This window comes from Alligator mississippiensis, chromosome 1 (genome assembly GCF_030867095.1).
Source record: "Alligator mississippiensis isolate rAllMis1 chromosome 1, rAllMis1, whole genome shotgun sequence".
In the NCBI taxonomy this organism is placed as follows: domain Eukaryota; kingdom Metazoa; phylum Chordata; order Crocodylia; family Alligatoridae; genus Alligator; species Alligator mississippiensis.
In genome coordinates this window covers 173,308,921-173,331,759 of record NC_081824.1, presented here as the reverse complement: position 1 = coordinate 173,331,759, position 22,839 = coordinate 173,308,921, and the positions used below count along the sequence as shown (strand labels likewise).

Sequence of the window (22,839 nt, the reverse complement as noted above, 5' to 3'; positions counted from 1 at the left end):
ATTCTAGTCTGGATCTACAAAGGACTTCCCCCTCCCCCCCCACTTCATCTAACCAGAACTAAGCAGAAGTAAAGTTTAATAGGCATCTCAGGCCATATATTCCCTGGTCCCACTATGGGGGGCCTATTTAAACTTGATTGACTAAAACTCAGTCACCAGGTTAGGCAATGCTGAGGCAAGAAACCAAGCCAGAGCGGGTATGGGCAACATTTGAACAATGGTAAAGAGTTCATCACGGTGTCCAGCCCATTGGAGCCCTGACCACAAATGCTGTCATACTTTTCCCAGGTTGACTGGTGGAAGTTCTCCCCACAAAGTTTATGAACACTCCAATAATCCCCTTAAGTCTGTTAAAAGACTACAGTAAGATCTGGAAAAGTCATGCTAAGCTGAGGCTTATTCACAACAGGTAAAAATACAAAACCCTGAGGCTGTAAGCTATCTGAGAAGAAACAATGAGGTATCCCATCCAGTATATCTGCTATCCATAAGAATTGCAAGCTGGCTCCTAAGTGTCTGGTTACTCCTTAAAAACCTATGTTTTTCCTGGTTGTTAATCAGTTTCTTGAGATGTTACAAACCAGATAAACCCTTGTCAGTAGAAAAGACAATCATTTACACAATCAAAAGAATGCTTTGAAGAATCTGAACTTAGGGTTTAAAAAACTGTAAAAGCAGCAAACAGTGCGCTTCAAGAGAGAAATCTCTCTGACACCATCCGCTGTTGTTCTCGAGAAGCTGGAAGAAACAGATCATCTCCTTTCAAGGATTGTGCTAAGAACTTTACCTGTCATCATTGGAACCCCAGTGCCTTGGACTGGTGAGACCCCAGCTCTCGCTTTCTCTCTCTCTTTCTCTTCTCTCTAGGCATAGATTTCTGAACCTGAATTGTATTAGTTAAACTTGAGCTAAGTTTCCCCAAATACTTAGTGAAACCAGGGTAGTATTGTAATTGTTTGTGTTTGTTTTTCCTTTGCAGGTCTATTACTACTAGTACCATTATATATATATTTCATATACTTAGCAATAAATTACTTCTATAGTCAAACTGGTGGTAACTGGGTGTATGTTTTCCTCCCTACTTCCCTGTGAAGCCCAGAAATACTGTGGGGTCTGCTCATCAAGAGGCTACCGCTACTAGGACAGATAGGGCAAAAGATTGGGACGTGCTGAATTTGAAACACATAAGGGGATCAGCTTGTACAGGCTGATTGACCCAGTTTGGCTCAGATGTGCCCTTATGAACTGAATGCTGGCCCACAAGGGTGTCAGCTAAACACCCAGCTGGATTCAGAGGTATTCTGTTTATCTGTGTACATGTGTGTATGACTGATTTGGTAAGTGAAGGAACCCAGCCCCATTGAAACTGAGTCCTGCAAGATAGCTCCTTTGGGGGTCAGGACTTGCAGAAGGGAGATATACAGCTCCATACAGAAACACAAGTAACACAAGCAACACATTGACAGAATTACAAAGACCCTAAAAACATATCCCTAATAAATGAGTGCACCCCAAAGTGATGGGCAAATCTGGTAACAACCCCAAGGCATAATCTAGACCCTCTCCCAATAAGTCTCCCATGCTAAGTACAAAGGTGAACTTTACTGGTTACAAGGAGTAGGTTTGGAATAGGGTACAGGGTAGAACAATATCAGAGAAATACCTTAGAGCAAACAGTGGCATGGTAGCCTTTGATTACGCATCTGTGTTACCGCAAGCTATATATCTAGTTAGATTTCAAGTAGTTTACTCACAAGTATCATCCAGAGGCAGGTGGAGATTTCCTCTGGAGGCAAACAGTTCCTTGACCATGAGTTGAGAGAGAGAGAGAGAGAGAGAGAGAGAGAGAGAGAGAGAGAGAGAGAGAGAGAGAGAGAGAGAGAGAGAGAGAGAGAGAATTTCAGATGGTCTAGCTTCTCTGTGAGTTTTCATCATGGCTGCTCCTCCTTACCCCCACACCCTCCTCCTGGGCAGTCCTTCACTTATATAGCCCTTCCAATAAAGGACAGCAACTGTTGGCTGCTAGCCAACCAATTTGAAATGTATTACTGGCTGCTGGGTAGAGTATCAGGGTCTTTAGCCTCCTCCCAGTATTGCTTAGAACAATAGGGAGTTTAAGCCCCACACCCAGGTATGTGATGCCAGTCACGCAGAGAGAGGGAGCAGATTTCCCCCTCTCTCACGAATGTATCTAGCTGAGGTTACAACTCAGGGTTACCTGAAGCTAATGGGGCCAGAGGTGTCTGCCCTCTGCAGTGACCATGGTAACCAAATTGTCAGATAGCAAAGTCTGGGGAGAGACAGAGATGGTATTCTGCCACACCTTGTACTCACTGTCTACACAAGAGAGTATTCTACCACGAGTAATATATTGAATAATTAAAGCCAGAGTTCTAGTCACCTCATCCTCAACTATATCAGGCCAAATATTTCCAACAAGTATAATGAAGTATTAATGTCATTGATGAAACCTCATTTAAAATATTGGGTGCACTTCTAATCAACCATATTCAGGAAAGATTAATTCAAGCTGGAATACATAGAGAAAATGGCTACTAGGATGACCAGGGGAATGACAAGCTTATCTTACAAGAGTAGACAAAAAGAGCTTGGCTTTTTTACCTTTACAAAATATAGGTTGAGACAGGACCTGTTTGCTCTCTAAGCACATCTAGGGTATAAGCAGCAGGGTGAATTAAGAGTTATTTAAGTTACAGAATGATATTGGCACTAGAGTAAATGAGTATAAACTTGCCCTGAATTAGTTTAGACTGGAAATTAATAGGAGGTTTCTTTCCATCTCAGCAGTGAAGTTCTGGAACAGCGTTCCAATAGAAGTAAAGGCAATAAAAACCTAACTGCTTATAAAACAGTCTCCTCAGTTTCTGAAAGATACGGTACTACAAAATGGCCTACCAAAACAGGGGCTGACCTCAGTCCTATGTTTCTATGACTTGTCACTGGGAAATGGGTGTATATTTTGTTAGCATCCATTCTAATTAGTTTCTGAAGTCAGAATGCTGGTAGTGCTGGGGAATGAAGGGATGGGAAGTGGAGAAATTTGAAATTTAAGGATGAAGTTAGTCTTGTGCTGAGTGCCCTGAATTGGGATATAAGAAATCTGGAATTAAGTTCCAGCCCTGCCAGAGGCTTGCTGTATAATCCTGGTCAAATAAGACTTAGTTGCCCAACTTCACTATAGGGAAGTTTGTTCCATAAGCCTCATCTCTCTTGTCTGTTTAGAATAGACATTTTTGGGGATACAGCCTATGCTTAACTGGGTAAATTTACAGTGCCTAGCACAAGGGGGTCCTGGCCTTGATGGAGCCTCAAACTGCTGCTGTTATGGCAGTACCAATTCTTTTACTAAATACGGAGTAGCTACAGAGACACGTATCCTCCAAACTATACCCTTTTACAGCTAAAATATACCCAAAACTATTCCCTCTTCCTCTTGGATATCTGCACACACAGCATCAGCCTTTCTCTGTCAGTACTTACTTTAAAGAGATGAAGGCTAAGTACAGATGTTCAAAAAGCCCAAGGCTGAATCAATCTAAGTTACATGGTTTTCTATAAGTGATGTAGTTTAGATTGGTAGCAAACAACACACATTTGCCCTTTGGTGGAGGTGCAAATCTTAGACCAATTTAAAAATGGCAGAACCTGATCCATGGGTGTGTCTACACATTGCCCTACAGTGATATTATTACAGCGCTGTGTTTTAGTACTTCCTTTTGGAAATATTAAAGCATGACACAGTAACCACCCATACTGCGCCATATGTACGGAGCAGTTATTTTAGGCAGCTGCTTCACCATAGCAGATCACTATAATGGGGAAGCATGCCCCTACAGAGAAGTAGTTGCTGGTCAAGTATAGACACCCATGGATGATACATCACCGTAGCACATCGCTACAATGATATAGTGTCATGTGTAGACGTGCCCTGTGTGTGCCAAACTTCTGTTCTTTTACAGGTGTAGATCAGTTTCCAGTCTCTTATACTGGTAAAAATGTAATGTCCATACCTAACCAGAGTGTCAAATTTGGCATTAATGAAGATGCGGTAGAATTTGTCTTCCTGGAGATTACCCTATCAAATTCTTTGTGTTGTCTTTCACTTACAAAAAATAATGTACCTTTAATAAAGTTTCTGTACTCAGAAACTTCGATGCAATTATATTATTTTTGATCAATAATAATTTTATTTTTCACAAATATAAAGATCCTGCTTCTAAAGCCCATAATTCCCATGGAAGCTTTGATAATGCTAATGTTGATGGATTATCTTGCAAATGATGGTCATTTATCTTCAAAGAACACCCTGTTACAGCTGATTATGGCATCAAAAACACACTCTTCCCTTGAGACCTGACCAATACCCTTGATTATTGTACTCTGCAAACACCGCTCAAATGTTCCCAGGCACACAGTATAGTAGATAATAATCCTGGAAAATAAGAGAGAGGCTGGCATGCTTTAAGCAGCGGAGGCTTTGCTGCCTCTTACTTAGAATAAATAGATGGTATAAGCATATATGCATGTAACTACTTACATCCTGAAGGCAGCATTGCTTATAGTTACAGGCAGATTACTTGGTTCATCTGGCACTTTATTATACATCATAGAGATGTAGCAAAGAATCTTAACCTTGGAAATGTAATGTATCTAAACTTCCACATTCAGAAACCTAGAGATTGCACCTTCCTGACTGTATTAAAATAGAATGAAAGAGAAGGATGTTCCAGCTATGTAATCAGAGAGGAAATGAATGTGAATGGGGAATAAGCAAAGAGACAAAAGGTGCAGCTGCAAAGGTAGTGATCATAACTCAACTGCTTTTGTTATAGACATTCTGAATAAAGTCCCAACTAGTGGCATATACAATTTATGCATTAGAGGAATCAATTTTATAAAACAGAAAGAATTATGATTTAAAATATCTGGACAAAAATAATTTAAACCAACAAAACAAATAACTAACAAAAATGTGAATTATACAGGAGAACTTTTTCAGAACCTTTTACTAGATGCCCAGAAGCCACACTGAAGAAAAAAGAAATACTATTTAGAAGACAAAAGAGTCTCATTTAGAAAAAGAAAAAGTGAAAGCAGCAATAAAAATATACGGAAGAGAAAGAGAAAAAGGGAAGCAGATAGCAGGGAGCACAAATTAGATGCTAGAAATTGCTTAAAATTGTTAAGGCCCAAGCAGCCAGAGTTAAAGATAATGGGGGGAGGTTTGTTTTTTAAGTACATCTAAAACAAAAGGAACCCTAACAATGGTAGTGATCCATTACAAAGGTGAAATGGTAGAACTGTCAATAGTAATGCAGAAGGGCAGCACCACTTGATATTTTTGTTTTCCATTTATGAAACAACTGATGATGCATTTGTATCGTATGCTGAGGATGAAACACTTTCCTGCTGAACTGTAACACAAGAGGCTGCTAAACAGAAGCTCCTAAAAATCAGACATCTTTGAAAAACAACAGGTTTGGATAACTTGTATCCAAGGGATTTAAAGGAACTGAAAAAGGATCCCTCTGGACTAGTAAACTGCATTTTCAATCTTGGAACACAGGGCATTTTAGAAGCCTAGGGAAAATTTAATGCTATGTCAGTATTTAAAAAGGGTAAATGGATGGCCCAGATGAACCCGTCCCAATGAGTGTGCACATGCTTCTTGTGGGACAAATAGCCCTGGCACATATTTGTGCCAGGGATATTTGTCCCTATGCGTGTGCTCTGGTACGTAGCAAAGTCACGAGTGGGGTAGGCTGGGGACCCCCAACAGCCTTACCTGGGGTCCTCCTGGGACAGCAGTGATAGTGATATGGCTGCTTGGAGCCTGGCTGGCAGCCAGACCATGGCTCTGGCTGGCCAGGTTCCAGTTTTTGGCAGCGCGTGCTGCTGCTACATGCACCGTACCACTTTTTTTTAAGTGGTGGGTTTTTTGGGTTTTTTTGTTTGTTTGTTTGTTTGTTTGTTTGTTTGTTTGTTTGATACTGGGATCTACCGCTGTAAAAAAGAAGAAAAGAAAAGAAATTCCACTGTGTTGCACATTAGCAGCATGGCAAACAGGTGCACACATGCCCTGGGTGGTTTGTGATGCCTCAAACAGGTTTGAGGGGCCACAAACCACACATGAGTGCTTGTTGGGATGTGCCTTATTAGTATAAGTGACATGAGTATGGGTAAGTGACATATGCAAATGTCATTATAAATGGGAAATCACTGCTGAGTAGGCATGTTTCCAGTGGAGGGCTGCAGGAATTGATTGTTAGTCTTTATCTATTTCATATTTTTAAATGTAATATTCTTATCAGTGAATTTGTGAAAAGATTGAAGGCCTTATGTACAAAGTTTGCAAGTGTCAAAAGCCAATAGAGCTGTTAAATAAACAAAAAGAAAAGAGGAATCTGAGAAGGTCACTGGAAAGAGAAATCTGTATCAAGTGATAAGCTAGGCACAAGGAAAAATATGCTTTATGATATGGTCCCAGCTGTAAAAGTTATGAATCGAGGAACAAAGAATGAAGACTATTCTTATAGAACAGAAGACTCTTCTCCTGGGAGATGGTGATTCTGTAAAAGACTTAGATCTACAGATTGTAATAGAACATAAGCATTGAAGGGAAGCCCTCTATCCCTAAATTAGGACAAAGGGAGCTTACTTTGTTGGAACCTGGAATAAAGAAAGTGCACATACTTGTCTCTTCTCCAGAAAAATCACTTTATTGGAAAGACAACATACCTTTAGCTAGTATTTAGATCAGTCAATGGGAATGCAAAAACATACTTATTCCTGGGAGAATGGGTGTAGGCCCGACCCTAGGAACCCTGAGCTCTTGTTAGTTGTCTCTCTCCCTCCCCCCGCCCAGCTAAGTGAAGAATTTATGATAAACAGTTAACAATTGTTTAAACAGCATAGCCTTACAGATGTTACCTGTTAGGTCTCTGACTCTTGACAATTACTGCTATTCCTATGGTAATTGGTTTCAATTGCTTTGTTTCTGTTACTATGGTCAAACACTTAAGTAGATGCCTTTCTGTTTACATCAGCATGTACAAAAACATGGAATCAGGTGTTGCAAGCCTATCTATATACAGAGATACCCAAAGTTTGTTCCAATCATTACATAATGGAGGCACTTATGCCAAGGCTTCTAATGTGTTCCTTAGAAGCATGGTCTGTCATTGTGATCCTTTGGCCCAAAGGGCTAAAGAGATCTTTAGATGTATGAACAGCAAAATATCAAATAAGAACAGTGAGGTTATGCTCTCTATTTGGCACTGTTGCAACCACTGCTGGAATACTTTGTCCATTTCTGGTGCTTACGCTTCAAATAGTATGTCAAATAACTGAAAAGAGATACGAGATAAATTGGAAAGTGTGCCTTAAAGCATATGTAGACAGCAAAATGAAGGTCTGATTGTGTCATGGGTTGGCATATCCATGTTAGCTTCATATGGCACCAGTAACAAGCTCTGGCTTCTGCTTTCCTTAACCCCCTCCCCCCACCCTCCCATGGGAAGACAGATGGATAAAGTGGGAAGCACTGGGGGCAGAAGCAGCATTCAGAATCCCCATGTTATCATCCTTCTCACCAAGGCATGCACCTGCTGGCTTGCTTAAATTTTTCCCCCTCAAATTTTCTCTGCTTGGTTGCTTGGGCCAGCTTCAACAGAAGGGGTAGAGGGTGCTTTTGCTACCACCTAGCCCATGGCTTGGTGGCTAGGGCACTTCTGGGTTGCAGTTATTGTTGGTTCAACCCCCTGTAGCCCCTTGGTGTGAGAATCTGGATCTCCCACTTACTGAACAAGTGCCCTAACCACTAAAGCCAGAAAGGGCCCCTTCCTCCAGTATCAAATAGTAACTAGCGCTTTTTTATGCAACTAACATTTCAGGGACTCTTACGAGTGGAACAGGATCACTACAGAGTGTTAAGAGGCCAAAGCAAATTCCTTCAGCATGCTCAGAAAGCCAGGACAAGTTGGTAGGGACATAGGATATAAAATCTACACAAGTGGGGCAAAATGGCTGAACTTCACTCCCTGACTGGTGCTTACCCACTTCCAAGGCAGTTGGATTAAAAAAATTATGTTAAAAATTATGCATGGCCTGTGCAATTCCCTTCTGCATAGGGGTAAATGTCAATCTGTGCTGTACTCCTCATGGTATCTGGATGTTATGCTGGCTCTCTGTACACTAGTGAATGTATACCTGTAAGAAAAAGTCCAGAATCTAGAGAAAAAAAAATTTTAACTGTTGTGGGGGAGGCAGGGGGTTGTTTATTTTTTTATTTCATTTTCTTTTGTTATCCCTTCTTAATGCTTACAAAATGCTGGGATTTTTGCAAAACAATAGCAGTGCTGGCAGATGAGATGGTGAAATGAAAACTATGTTCATTGCTTCAGACAAGCCTATTCCTCTTCCCTTTCCACAGTGACATGGACCCCTTCATGGTGCTTTGTCACCAGAAAAGATAAATAAGGTTTTGCTTCAGATTTGAGTTGGGATTTTCTGTTTTTATGCATAGGCCAGGAGTTTTAGATATTCTTTTCAACTTAGATCTGCAGGACTGCTTACATGGTGAAAACAGTGTGAGAAAAAACAGGAAAACTTTTAAACAACTTCCTTTTTTTCTGTGCAGAGCAATGATTCTGGCTGTCAGTGGGAGTATTATGATTTAATAATATGACAAAGCCCTTGCAAAGTCTAGTGTATTCTGCATTTAAATGAGAATACCCTGAAGCCAACAAATCAGCCTCTGTAATATACATAAGCAAAAGCAGCAAAGCCTTTCTTTCCACATAAGACTATGTGCCAGATCCAAATTGACCTTGTAGGAGGCTCCACACAGGTGTCACAGGCTAAGTACAGACAGTCAAAAAACCTGAGGCTGATTCAATTCAAACTTTGCAGGTTAGTCTAAGCTGTGTAGATTGAACCAATAAGCGAGAGAACAGACATTCACTTTTGATGCCAGAAATGCAGCCACATGCCTGCAGTGGCTCAGGCCAGAAGCTGGGGGGCACTAGAGCATGTCTCCCTACTTGGCTGGAGCAGACAGTTTGGGCCAAGATTAGCCTGCCCACCCTGGGGGGTGGGGGGTTTGCTGGAGAATTGCAAAGAATCCTGGGATGCGGTGGTATTAAGAGTTAACTTGAATCTGGAGGGGAGCTGGGACAGAAGTTCAGTAAACTTACTTAACCTAACTCAGTTAAACTGGATACTATATCCATCCAGGTTTATGTTAAACCAGTTTCAGACATTTTGAAAGCAGTTTGTGCACACTGGACTTCTGTTGTGTTACATATTTGAGCTAGTTTCTGGTCACTTATACTGGTTTGTGTGTAATTTCTGTCCCGAGGCACAATGTCTAAAGTTTTGGCACTCTGGAGACTGATTCATATCAATGGATTAAGTATGTAGATGAGAGGTACCTGCATCTCACCAAGGAAAATCCAAGATGCCTGTCTGCTCAGCAGGGAAGTGCCTACAGCTAGTCACTAGAAAATGGTAGGCTGAGGGGTGTGTCTGAACTCCTGCCTAGGAGCTTAGACATGGTACTCGGGGTTTGCAAAGAGGCAAAGTGTCTGTTTAACTCACAGGATTACTATTTCATATCATGCATTTAAAAATGACCAGTGGTGGGGCCTGTCTTTTGCCCAACAACCAGGTGGTTGGACCACTCACCCAGGAAGTCAGAGGCCTGCTTTATGGCTAGGAATAGACATTACACATAAGTCAGTTCCAGTGTTCAAAGACTGGTTTAAAACTATAACAGAGCGGATAACTGGCTTATTCAGTGCACATAAACTAGTTTAAGAATGGCTGAAACAGGTTTGAGATAAACCTGGTTGAATGTAACATCAGACTTAACTGATTTGGCTCAAACCAGTTTATACAATGTCTGTTCCAGACCCCTTGCTGATTTAAGATATATCAGACACCCCCAGCATGCTCTCTGGGCTAGGAAGGCTCTCTGCTCCACAGCAGGGCTGGCCCCTCCCCTCTGCTCCATGGCTGGAGCTCCAGAGAGGCTGCTTCCCCCCTCCCCTTACCACTTCCTGCTAAAAAGAAATTCCCCCTTCTCTCTGCCTTGCTGAGGAAGTGTCTGTGTATTAACTAGCAGACCACATGCTGGCTACAGTCCATGCTGAATCAACAAGTAGCTGGTAATGTCCTTCTGTTGTTTTCTTAACTGGGTGATAAACACTATTATCAATTCCCTGCTGTGCTAATCAGAGCTCCTGCCTGAGTCTAGCCATGCCCCACTCAGCTCCTGCTATGGAAGGAAGGGAGGGCTGCTCTAATGCCTCCCAGCTTCTAGCCTGAGCCACTGCAGGCATGTGCCTGCATTTCTGTGATGTCTGTCCCATTACAAAACTGATTTAGTCTAGCCAGATTAGACTAACCTGCAAAGATTGACTCAGTTCAGGCTCAGGCTTTTTTTAATGTCTGTCTCTATAGGTTCCCCTGAGCCTGAGGAGATTCAAAATCATTTCTCTCACTTCCCAGTAGAGTGCCCTCTTCCAGGATAGTGCTTCTATGTCATACTAAGAAATGCTTTCCCCTTGCAAAAATAGAGTTCTTGGGTCCTAGCCGTGTTGTTATGATTGTTTATGCATTTTATTTAGACAAAAATTGGTAAAAATGAGGAATAGCCCTGGCAGTAGGGACCAGAACTCAGGACTCCCCCCGCCAGTTGACAGTTCAACCACTACACCACAAAGTCACATTTGCTCTTACCTAGTGGGTCAGCTTTAATAGAAGAAATGGAAGAGAACCCTACCAAACCTAGCCATAGTCTCATGGTTAAGATACTTACCTTCTCTTTTGGCAGTTATGCTTTGTAGTGGACTGCATGCATGTTGTCAGCATCATGCACTTTCTAGCAGTTTTCTGTCCCTGTCCAGTTAATCCGGGAATTTAGTGGATTTTAGGCCCTTCTGATGCTGAGGTGGATCATAACAGACCTTAGATGAGAATTAGATGCCCTAGGTGATCACTTCTGAACATGTGCAAAAGTGCAAGTCTAGGTACCTAGCAAGTTTTTTACTCCGTCTGCTGCCATAGGCCATGTGTGCTAGCAGAAACCATTCTAAACTTATTTATTAATATTGTGGTTTGTTAGGTTTCTTTTTCCAACTAGTGTAACAGGAATAATCTTCAAGGCAACAGAGTGCACCTGCAGTCAATGGTTTCTGTATTTATTCAGTACCTCAGAGAATCATTTGCAAAAGCTGTTTATTTCCTCATGTGTCTCCTCTGTGAATATTATCCCTTAAAAATTATTTCAGCCTTAGAATTTCTGTACTGGAGCAGAAAGTTTTAAAAAAACAACTTTTTTCCCATCTCTCAGGATTTGGAACTGGAATGCTCCATGGTACTGTACCTTCCTGGACTGTAACTATAATATTAATATTGATTAAGTATAAAGAAAAATGCTTAGTCTTTCCCTCCTGCATCCTGTCTATTCTCTGGCTCTCTTGCATAAGCAGTAATTCTTCAGGGCAGGGGTTGTCTATATTTTTGCATGCCTTGCTGAGCTGAACACAAGTTAGCACTGTATTACTATAAAGTAATAGGAATAAGTGTTAATCAGATATAAGCATTTGCCAGGAGAATATAACTGATAAAAGAAAGCTTTCAAAACACTAAGAGAACTTTCCATCTCTAAATAATGAATTAAATCTGATTTCCATGACTCCTCTCTCTCAAATCTCCTTCTTTCTACTCTTCCAATACACACTTAACCACAACAGATGAGCTCATGGAGTTCCACCCTTGGAGCCCAAAGAGTCATTCTGAGAATAGGTTTTTCCCCGAGAAATAACTTGGGCAACAGTTCAGGAATAGAAGGCTTACAGTCAAGACTGACAATGGCTTCTCACCTCTATTTCAACGATTGCAGTGACAGTTCAGAGGGCGGAGAGGAGGGAAGGCATGATAATGGAATTTGGCAGCTGTAACAGGGTTCATCTCCAGGAGTGGCCACAATGCCCCTGGAGCCTCCTCAGCCTTTATCAATTTTGCTCTCTCTGGGCAATCACCTCTTCACTTCCTTACCATGACTTGGTGTATTTATCTTTTAGACAAAGAGAAGCTTCCCCGGGGCTTCACAAGCTTGATCTCATACTCCTGAGCTCAGGTGTCTCTACTCTCCACCTTAAAGGCTAAATACATGGCTCTGGCCACCCTTTATACCACACCCATGCCTCACAGATGTCACTGTTCACTATTGAGATATCTCTCTCTGCCCACATTTGGGTACTTCACCCATCTTGGCTACCCCTGGGTGTGGCTTTGTGTCACTGATCTGGATACCACCTCTACTGAGGCACTGGGCCCCTGGCCCTGACTCAGCCATTCTCCAGGTTATGAGTCCCTAACCCTGTAGGTATCCACCATCGGTCCTCCCTTGACATTTAGCCCTTGCCCTACTCCTAGACTTGTTGAGACCTCTGGGCTCCCTGGCCCTGCTCACCTATCCTGGGCTACATGTCGCTGACTCTGCCTCTCATCTCTTGCAGGCTGTGGGTCACTGACTCTCCTTGCTCTCATAACCCTTCAGCTATGGCCTTGCTCCTTAGCCTTGACCCCCTACCTTTTGGGCCAGCTGGGGCCACCTTCCCTCCCCTTGTTTCAAGCCCCAGACCACCAGTCTGCTTACCTCAGCTTAGGCATTTGCCGAGAGCCTGGATGAAACCCTGCTGTTTAGTAGTTCTTCACATCTCAGCTGCCAGGATCAGACTACTGCCCCAGCTCAGGCTCTGAGCATATATCCTGTAAACCCATCCCCTTTTAGGACACATGACATCTGACAGCCTCCTCCAGTACCTGCAGACTGCTCCATCTGCAGTCTGCCTTCTCTTAATGTAGTAGGAGCACCAAGCCTCCTGCTACAGCAACAAATGAAAAAAAAAATCTACAGTTCGGAGCTTTATTTCAAGTCATTCCAAAGAGGTAACAAAATGTATCCACAGTTGTGCAAAAATTAGTTCATTGACTCAGAGACATCTGCCTCCAAGCCACTGCTAATCAATAAAGTTACACAAACACGTGTAAAAAGTGGGTTTATTTGCTCACAATTTCAAGTAGATACTGTCAGCACAATCTTCTTTTGTAGGATTCCCCATGTGCGAAAAGGACGGAATCCAGTTTCTTTATTTCCCAGCATGCTCTTCTCCAGACTATGACTACAACACAGGTGCCCTCCCAGTCCATATTTCCTATTTTGCTTTGCTGTCCTGGTTCTCAGGGGTATACAGAGAGAAAGGCTAGCACAATAAGGAGACAACTTGTTCTCTCACTACAGAAAGACAATGGGATTTTTCAATCCACCATGATCAGTGAACTCCAGCCCTGAGCACTGATCAAGTTTCAGAGGTACAGGCTTCCTTTCATTATAAACTACATAATGTTTCTGGATGACTTTTCCACTTTCTGAGTGATGACGTTCTTTGTCTCACCTATAATGAGGCAGCTGTGAATTTTTTAGATGCAAATCAAGAATGAGGTGATCCTGATTTAGTTTGTTCCCTCAAAGGCTGTGACAATCTCCTCTGCATGGGTAAAAATATATACAGGGCCCAGTGGAAGATCGACTGGTCAGGGAAAAATAGAATTTTGGAGGGAGGAAGATGTCCGACGTGCACTTAGGATGCAGTGGGAGCTTTGGGGAAAGCTCCACGATTGGCAAGAAGCCAAGGAAAGAAGGGATTTATTGCACAGGACACCAAGAAGAGGAGACCTGGGACGCAGATGGAAAAAAAGGGACAAGACACCCCAAATAGTAGAAAGCAGCTCTCCCAAGGAGAGAGAGGAGGTTTCGTCTCCGCAGTAATAAGGCGGTGGAAAAGGAAAAGAGAGAGGCCTGGTTAGCACCCTACCAGGGATGGCTAATGTGGGGGGACTACCTGCGGCGGGGTAACTCCCAAAAAATCCCACGTGGTGCGCCCTGGGGAAAAGGTGAGGAAGAGGCGCCTTAAAATCTCTGCTGCTTACGAGAGAGATGCCGGGTGCGAGAAGAAAGGTCAGGAAGAGACATCGAATTCAGCGATATTTATGAAGATCTTCCTCGGTGAGTGTAGATCTTAAGGGGGGAGGTATGTCGTGGCACACCTCACTACCCCGCTCCTAGAGAGGGGAGAACTGCTGGGGAAAAGCCTCAGCAGAGATAATGAGCTGCAGGTTGCCAGGGCAACTAATGAGAGTCAGCTGATCCTGAGGGGGCAGGGCCTGGCTCCTATAAAGGCTAGAGCCAAGGCCAGGCTAGTGGTTCCCTGCCAGCAGCCAGAGGTGCAGGAGCTCCTGGAGTTAGGATGAGGAGAGAGGCCTAACAGCAAGTACCGCTCGATCAGAGTTGAGCAATGTTAAGTTATAGCCAGGCAGCTTTGAGTTGAGATATAGCCAAGAGGCTCGAGGTTATGTTTGTGTTTTTTGTATTACACCGGTGGTTTGGGTGAGGCTATAAGGGGTTGGAGGAGGCCTCATAGGGACCCCAGAGGTGTGGGGGCCCTAGTGCCAAGAGGGTGCATTATCCTCAAAGGGACCCACAGTGGTGTGGGGGCCCTAGCTCCAGTGAGGGGCGCAACTTGTGTGGTGTGTAGACCCCAGCCCAAAAAGGGGCATTTAAAGAGCCTAGTGTGGGCACAGCAAGTCCCAAGAGAGGGGCGATTTTATTAGGAAGCCCAGGCTGGGCATAGAGAGCCCCAAACAGGGGGCGGTATTATTAAGGAGCCCAGCAGGGGCCTGGAAGGTCCCAGAGAAAGGGGGACCATGGTGAGGCCCAAGACGGGCAATGCTTGAGAGGCCCAAGGGGGCAATATGTGAGAGGCCCAAGAGGGGCCAGATTGAGAAGCCCAGGATGGGCGTAGCGAGCCCGGTAACAGGCTAGCACTACAGAAAACCCAGGACAGGGGCAGTGTGCTGCGGTGGACCCAGACGAAAGGGGTTAGCAGTACAGCGCCCCAGGAGAAGGCCGGTGCTGCGGTGGTCCCCAGGAAAAGGGGATAGCAGCACAGTGTGCCCGGCAAACGTGAGGTTAGCAGTGCGGTGGGCCTAAAAGACCGGTGGCTCAAGAGGATGTCCCAAAGGGGACTAGACTATTGTAGAGAAGGCCCAGAGTGGACCTCAAGAGTCCCAGTGAGGGACACTGTATTAGAGAGAGCTCAGGAAGGGGCACTAGTATAGAAACATACGGAGAAGGCCCAAGAATGGGCTAGATTACAGAAGAGGACCCGAGAAAGCGGGTATGTATTGTGACCGGACAACGTCTATCCCATCAGCGAGGCTTGGGGCGTGGTATTAGGGGTTGGTAGGAGCCACGCGTAGCCCATAAGGCTAGGTTGCCTGGGGAGCACCCATCATACCGGGAGACCCCCAGGGAGTCCGGGAACACACGGGGACAGCGGTCCCAGCTATCCGTGCCCAGGGAGTTGTAAGGCAGCCTCCCAACATATACTAAACAGCAAAGACGTGGCGGGTGAGAATCGAGGGTGCCCTTGGGCCGAATTGGCACGGAGAGAGGGCCTTAAGGAGATCACGGACCTCCTATAGGACCCCGCTGTGACAAATTGGTGCATTGGCCGGGAAGAGAGGCTGTGCACGGGGAAGGAACCCGTGTCCCTTAGAAGGGGGAACTGCACCAGGAACTAGGGGTGAACAGGCAGCAAGGAGGAGGAAGGGAGGGGAACGGAACCACCCTGCCACATACCTCCCCCCCACCCGCAGCTTGCTGGCTTAGGTCTTGGGGGACTTGGCTGGATTCCCACAGCAGACTCCATTCACTCCCCCTGCCCAAACCTTCTGAGGAGCTGCAGCATAGGGCTACCTGGCCCGGCTTTTTGCCACACTGGGAACTGGAGGTGAGAGGGAATGGAGACTTCTTGCCACATGGGCTCCCCCCAGCTTGCTGGCTCAGGTCATGGTGAGGGGCAGGTCAAGTCCTCGTGGTAGGTGGTCTCCATTCCCTCCTCTCCCATAATTCCCAGCTTAGTGAAAAGTGGCACAGCTCTGAGATGCAGCTCCTGTCTGCAGCTGGGGGAGCCCTTCTGTCACACAGACCTGGCCTGCCTCCACCCCAAGACCTAAGCCAAAAAGCTGTGGGGGCCAGTGTGGAAGGGGGACTCTTCCCCCCTTGCCCCCCAGCTATGCAGGGAGGAGATAGATCCTTTTCTGTATTCTCTCTGTGACAGCCCAGGGGTGGGACTGGGCCAGTACTTGGCCAAAGCTAATAAGCACTAGCCAAGGTTAGCATGCTGCCTTGTAAGAGGCAGCAAAATGCAATCTACCTTGATTGCGATGGGATGTGCAACAGATTCATAGATTCATAGATTGTAGAGTCAGAAGGGACCACAATGGATCATCGTGTCCAACCCCCTGCCCCTGGCAGGAAAGAGGACCAAGGTCAGATGACCCCAGCCAGGTGACTATCTAGCCTCCTCTTGAAGACCTCCAAGCTAGGTGATAGCACCACCTCTCTTGGGAGCCCATTCCAGATCCTGGCCACCCTTACTGTGAAAAATTTCTTCCTAATATCTAACCTAAATCCACTCTCAACTAGTTTACACCCATTATTGCTAGTCACTCCCTGGGGCGCCTTAGTAAACAGCGCTTCCCCTATTCCTCATTGACCTCCTCTAATAAATTTATAGGTGTCCACAAGATCTCCCCTCAGCCATCTCTTGTGAAGGCTGAAGAGATTCAGCTTTCTCAACCTCCCCCCGTAGGGTCTATCACGAAGGCCACTAATCATGCGAGTGGCCCTCCTCTGGACCCTCTTGAGATTCCCTGCGTCCCTCTTGAAGCGTGGCACCCCAAACTGGACACAGTACTCCAACTGTGGCCTGACCAGTGCCACATAGAGGGGGAACATCACCTCCTTTGATCTATTAGTCATGCACCTGCTAATGCACGACAAGGTGTGATTGGCCTTGTTGATGGCCTCGTTACACTGCCGGCTCATGTTCATCTTGGAGTCAATTATGACTCCAAGATCCCTTTCTGCCTCCAACCTGCTGAGAAGGACACTCCCCAACCTGTAGGTGTGCTGGGGGCTCCTCCTTCCCAGGTGGAGTACCTTACATTTATCTTTATTAAATTGCATCCTATTTCTCTCTGCCCATTGATCCAACCTGTCCAGTTCAGCCTGAATCTGCTCCCTGCCTTCCGGTGTACTAACTTTTCCCCATAACTTGGTATCATCAGCGAACTTGGAGAGGGTGCTCTCCATGCTCTCGTCCAAATCACTGATGAAGATATTAAATAATATCAGTCTGAGGACTGAACCCTGCGGGACCCCACTGACCACCTCCCTCCAGGCCGAGAAGGAACCATCCACCACCACTCTCTGGGTGCGGTCTCTAAGCCAGTTGGCCACCCACCTGACCATGTAGGTGTCCACTCCACAGTCTGCTAGCTTCCCAATGAGGATAGGGTGTGAAACTGTGTCAAAGGCCTTCCTAAAGATGTTCAATAAAGTGCTCTAACCTAAAGTTCTTTAGTCTGATACCACATCCATTCAGAGTTAACTTAGAGTGGGATCCACCATTTTTAAAGCAGTCTATATGCCATGAGTATCTGTTTAGTTACAGCTGTAGGGTGCTTTCTGCACACTTAACCCAAAATAAGTATAACATCCATACCTAGCCTTAGTGTGTGCCCTCTTGAAAAATTGAATGAACAAAGCCTCACATGCCCAAATGTCCCTGTGCTAAAGGTGACTGTCACAACCCAAGGGTGTGATTTTTGTTTGTGTGTGCTTCGGCACTGCTAAATTATTTCCCACCACTCGTAGCTTTCTTTGCAGGGTGCATTTCTAGGTTGCAAAAGAGAAATGCACGGTGCAAGGAGTTCCCGCCATTTGCATTCAAATTTGTGTCCCACTATTGGCCAGTTCTAAATTATTCCCACGTGGCGGCTAGTGATTGGCTTGCTAGCCATATAAGAGGCTTGAGCAGTTTCCGCCCAAGTTGGAGGACTCCACGACTATCAGGAGGAGGAGAACTTCACGTCTCGTGAAGATCTCTAAGCGCTGCGGAGCCTATCAGACCCAGCGTGTATCTCAAGAAGGCTATAGGGGTCTGATCAGCCTCTCGCCTCTCCCCGTCGCCGCCTGATCCCTCGATGTACCCTTCCCTGCACGCAAGTTCCACGGAGCCTAGCAAACTTCGTGTGAGTGTATCCAGAGCTCTGTCCGGGTTCGAGTCCTGCAGGTTTATCTTCCCGTCGCCGAAAACCCATTGCGACGTACTCTTGTGTTTTGCATCTTCCCGTTGCCGAAAACCCCCTGCGACGTACTCTCGTGCCCTGCAGGTTCAAGCTTTGTTTTGTTTTGTTTTGTAACTGCAACTCAAGCAAGTTTTCCTGCCTGCACCGTGACCATCTTCGGTGTAAGTAAAATAATCTTGAATCAACCACTAAGCGTCCGTGCCTAATTCTAGCGTGCCACCTGCCTTCCCCGACCTGGCGTGTCTGGGCTGCTGGCCACAGCCCGCCGTGCAAAAAAAAAACAAAACGAAAAAAAACAAACCCCCGAGGGCCTCGGACTGCTCCCACCCCGCACAGTGACCACAGGCAATTAAAATTTGATTTATCATTAGGAGGAAAGTTCATGGAAATTTCTCTTTCGTTTTGTTCTTTGCTCCTATTTTTAAGCAAAGCAGTGCACTGAGTATTTTATATGTTATCTGTCTAAGCATTTATAATACAGTCACCAGTTCAGGTTCTGAGTGCTCTGCACGAGAGTGGAGATAGACAAGATGAATGAATTCATGACATTCCATCACTAGTTTCTATGATCCAATATAGCTAGGCAGCTATTTGCTTGTGGCAGCATCACAATGTTGTGTTACTTCCTCTAACTTAATATTTTCCTTAACAGGAGCATTAGAGGAGGCAAAGCACAGATGTGGAGCTGTTAAAGTAGAATGAAATGATGTTTGGAAAAAAAGTTTAATCAAAACACTCTTAGTCTGTCCATTAAGAATTCTAGAAAATCTTGTTCAATTTCAACTGAAGAGGGGGAAAAAGAACAGGAGGATAAGAAACATAGTGCTATTGCTCTTTTCTCCTAGCGAGTTTAATTGTGCTACTGCTGTTATTTAAGTCACAGGAAATGGAGGCCTTTGCCTCTTAAATATACATTTTGGTAAATTTAGCAAATCCAGTCATTTGTTTTCCTGGTAATCATCTAAGATTCCAGTGGCCTCCAAGGGTGTGCTCTGGGTCAAAACTGAGAAGCAAAAACATGTTCATGGAACTTGGTGGAGCTAATTCCTCTCTCATTCAAGTCTTACAGCAGAACTTCTGTTGGTTATAATGGAGGTAGTTTTCATGGACACCAGAGTAACTGAGAAGAGAACTCAGAGGAATGAGTTAAGATCTCTCCTGAGTTTCAGAATTGTTCTATATTTCCCCATTTCATGTTTGTTTGGTTTCTTTAAAGTTATAGTAACACATTAAGTATATCTATATAGTGCCAGATGACACTGAGCAGAGTTTATCAACCTGCCTGAGTACTCCATCAATGCAGCTATACCACTCCTGGCTTTGGGGCTAACATGGATAAAGCTAGACTCAGGGAAGTGGGGCAGGGTATGTCAGCAGGTTGCTGCCTTGCACCATGAAGACAGAGTGAGCTGTCTTGGAAACACCATCAGTTCTACATTTTCTCTTCCTTTTTAATTACTTTTTATTCTCTTTCCTTGAGCACCACTGAAGAATCAGTGACTACCTTTCTCATAGTCATTTTAGTCACATGCTCTCATATTTTTCTGGTAGCTCAACCAAAGCAGCAACTCTGATGCCTCATGAAAGATATGAGGCATCCAAAGTATGCAGCACCTTGGCAACTCAGGGAGATACCAGCTCATATTTAACTTAGCCAAAAGGAAGCATTTTGATTCAGTTCAACCAAAATAAAAACTGGAACTGGAGGTCCAATTCTCAGACACAGAGGGCACCTCTATACATGCACATTTACTGTGCACTAATCTAAATTACTGTGCAGTATGGATGCACATCTACATGTGCGCGCCTATACTGCGCAGTAACTATGGCAACTCATGCCAACTTGTGCATAAATGTGATACCTGCATCATGAAGGTATCAATTTTATCCCCAATTCTTTACTGCACAGTAATACACATGTAGATACTTTACTGCTCAGTAATGTGGGAGTTTCCCACCACTAGGGGGAACAGCCAGAGCCCAACCCGAGGGCTCCTGCCTGGTCCCCTCTCCTGCTGCTGGGCTGGGCTTCTCTCTGGCAGCCCCTAGCTGCAGCGTAGAAAAGCCTGCAGCCATTTTGTGCCTTGGGACACACACTCCAGGCAGCTGGCAGGCCCTTTGTGCCCCCCTGGGCAGCCCATAGGCTATGTTTGCTGGGTCTGTCCCACTCCAGAGCTGCTGCCTGGCCACAGGTAAGTGCTGCAAAGGGCTTCATTTTGCTGTCCTCCTTGCCTATCCCTGTGATCCCATCAGGGCTGCTGGCCCTTGGGCCAACAGCACCCCACCTTGCACTCCTCCCTGGCTGCTGCATCCACTGGCAGCCCAGGGAGCCCTGGCCAGTGGCTGCCTCAGCCTCGGCCCTGCCCCACAACCACCCACAAGAAGGGACCAGCCACACCACCACCAGCCACCAGAAGCACTAGCTCCTTCTGGGGGAGTGCCTCACTGAGCACTGGCCTCCAGCCCACCAGAGGCCACAGACACTGGGTGGAACTAGACACCATATGACACAGGGAGCCCTGGGCTGAGCCACCAGTCTTTCCAGCCCTGAACCCATGGTAAGTCCTGCACTGGGGGTGGGCCCTCCATAAGTCCAACACTGGGACAGGCCCTCCCAGCCCCAGTCCCCACCCCTCCCCTGCCTCCAGCCCTCCTCCTTGCCTAGCCTGCCTGCACTCCCCTGGTCCCAGGTTCCCCTCCACAGCATGCAGAGAGGCAGGACACAGGTCAGACTTTTACTGAACAGGCTGTGTCCCTGCAGCTGGGTGGGCATGGGCCTCTCATGCACTGAGGAAGGCATCAATCCTGGCAATGATCTCCTCCTTAGCAGCCAGGGGCAGGAACATGTAACAGATAGCCCTCCAGGTTCCAGCAGAGGTTGCGGGGCATGCTGGGATTGCCTCCCATGCCATCATATCTCAGGGTCCTGATCTAGGAGTGCAGGTATGCCCAGGACACCAATAGGATCAACAGCAGCAGGACATAGTGGCCTAGGCAGCCCATCATGCACCGCCCATGGTATGTGCAGAAGGGGCACACTTGGGGTGCAGTGGTGGTGTGGCAGGGGGCTGGCCCCAAGGCATCTCCCTGGAGAGACCCTCAGTGGGGAGGACAGGGACACATCCAGCCTCTTGCCCCAGTTGTCTGGGAGCCCTGCACACCCTGAGCCCAGGTGCCAGGAGCTAAGCAGAAACATAGCAGAGTGGTGGGCCTATAGGGGCAGAGTGGGGGGTCAGCAGGGGCTGAAGCTGCAGCAACAGGTGCTGCCAGAAACTTTCCCTGGCCTTCCATGGGAAGAGGGCAGAAGAGGCAGACAGCCTGAAGCCAGCCCCCAGGGAGCAAGCTGGGGCAGAAGCACTGGCAATGTGTAGGAGGTGCATGTGGGTGCATGTGCACCCCCTGAGTGTGGCAGTGCACCCCTATGAAAAGGTGCTGCCAACACTGTTGGCAGCACCTATGGGTGGTCGCCCGTGGTCACCCCTGCCACCAACACCATGAGTGGCACCTGCAGGCAGTCACCAGGGGCCATGTGTCCCAGCTTACCGCCACTGCACTCCCACCACTGCCGAACTCCCGCCACCATGCCCCCCCAGCTGCCAGGGGCATGAGTCGTTCATGGACAGGAGGCTTTGGCAGCACCCACCTGAGCCTAGGCCTGCCCCCCCAGCAGGTAAGTCTATGTGGGAAGGCACAGAGGGAAGGGAAAGGTCCAGGGGGAGGGGAGATGTAGGCCCTGCCCTACACAGCTGGCGGGGCATGGAACAGAGCCACAAGTGGCTTGTCTGGGGGGTTCCTGGTGCAGGGAGTGGGTGGCAGCTCCCACTGCTGCACACATCCCAGGAGGCATGGGGAACATGTGCCCCCAGGTCTGCATGGAGCAAAGCAGGTTGCCAGTCACTGTGGGCTGGGGCACGGCAGCACCGGACTCTTCCCAGTGGGGAGCTGTGCTGTGCTTGGGTGGGGCAGCAGTGGTGCTGGGAGCTGGACAATGGCAAATTTTAGGGTGGCTGCACCCCCACTCATACCGCTCTCCCAGCGTCGCTACTGCCCACCTTGAGCACAATCCAGCCTGGCCCCACACTGGAAAAAGCCTGGTACAAACCCACGCCCAGCCTGCAGCAAGCAGAAACCTGTCCTGCCCCATGCAGATCTGGGGGCACATGCCCCCATGCCTCCTGGTGTGTGCATAGCAACAGGATCCATGCCCCTCAAAAAAGCCACTCATGGCTCAGTCCTACACCCCACCAGCTGTGTAGCACCTGCCACAGCCCCATTCCCTTCCCACGTCTGCTGCAGCTGCCAGAAACCCGCGGTTAGGCTGCCTTTCAGCTCTACCGCTGCTCCACATTTGGGGGAGCTAAGTCTAGGCCTATGCAAAACAGAACCATTTCATTTTGACTCCCGTTTCACCATTTCAATGGGACAGTGTTTCATTTTGAGTTTTATTTCATTTCAAAGGCACTGTTCCATTTTGTTTCGTCGAAACTGTTTCACTGTTTCGACGTATTTCGATGTTTCACCCATAAGCTATAATGGGGAAGCATGAAACTGCCTATAACATTGTCATTTTTTGGCAGATCTAAATGAAAACAG

At 46.4% G+C, this 22,839-nt stretch overlaps 1 long non-coding RNA gene across 1 annotated transcript in view; it reads left to right on the top strand.

Annotated features, from left to right (window-relative positions):
- Positions 1-534: 534 nt before the first annotated feature.
- The window catches only part of LOC132244726 (uncharacterized), a 54,196-nt gene continuing 31,891 nt past the window's right edge, over positions 535-22,839 (top strand). The window contains exon 1 of the long non-coding RNA XR_009456472.1: positions 535-820. This is a non-coding gene — a long non-coding RNA (uncharacterized LOC132244726). The remainder of the gene's footprint in view (positions 821-22,839) is intronic.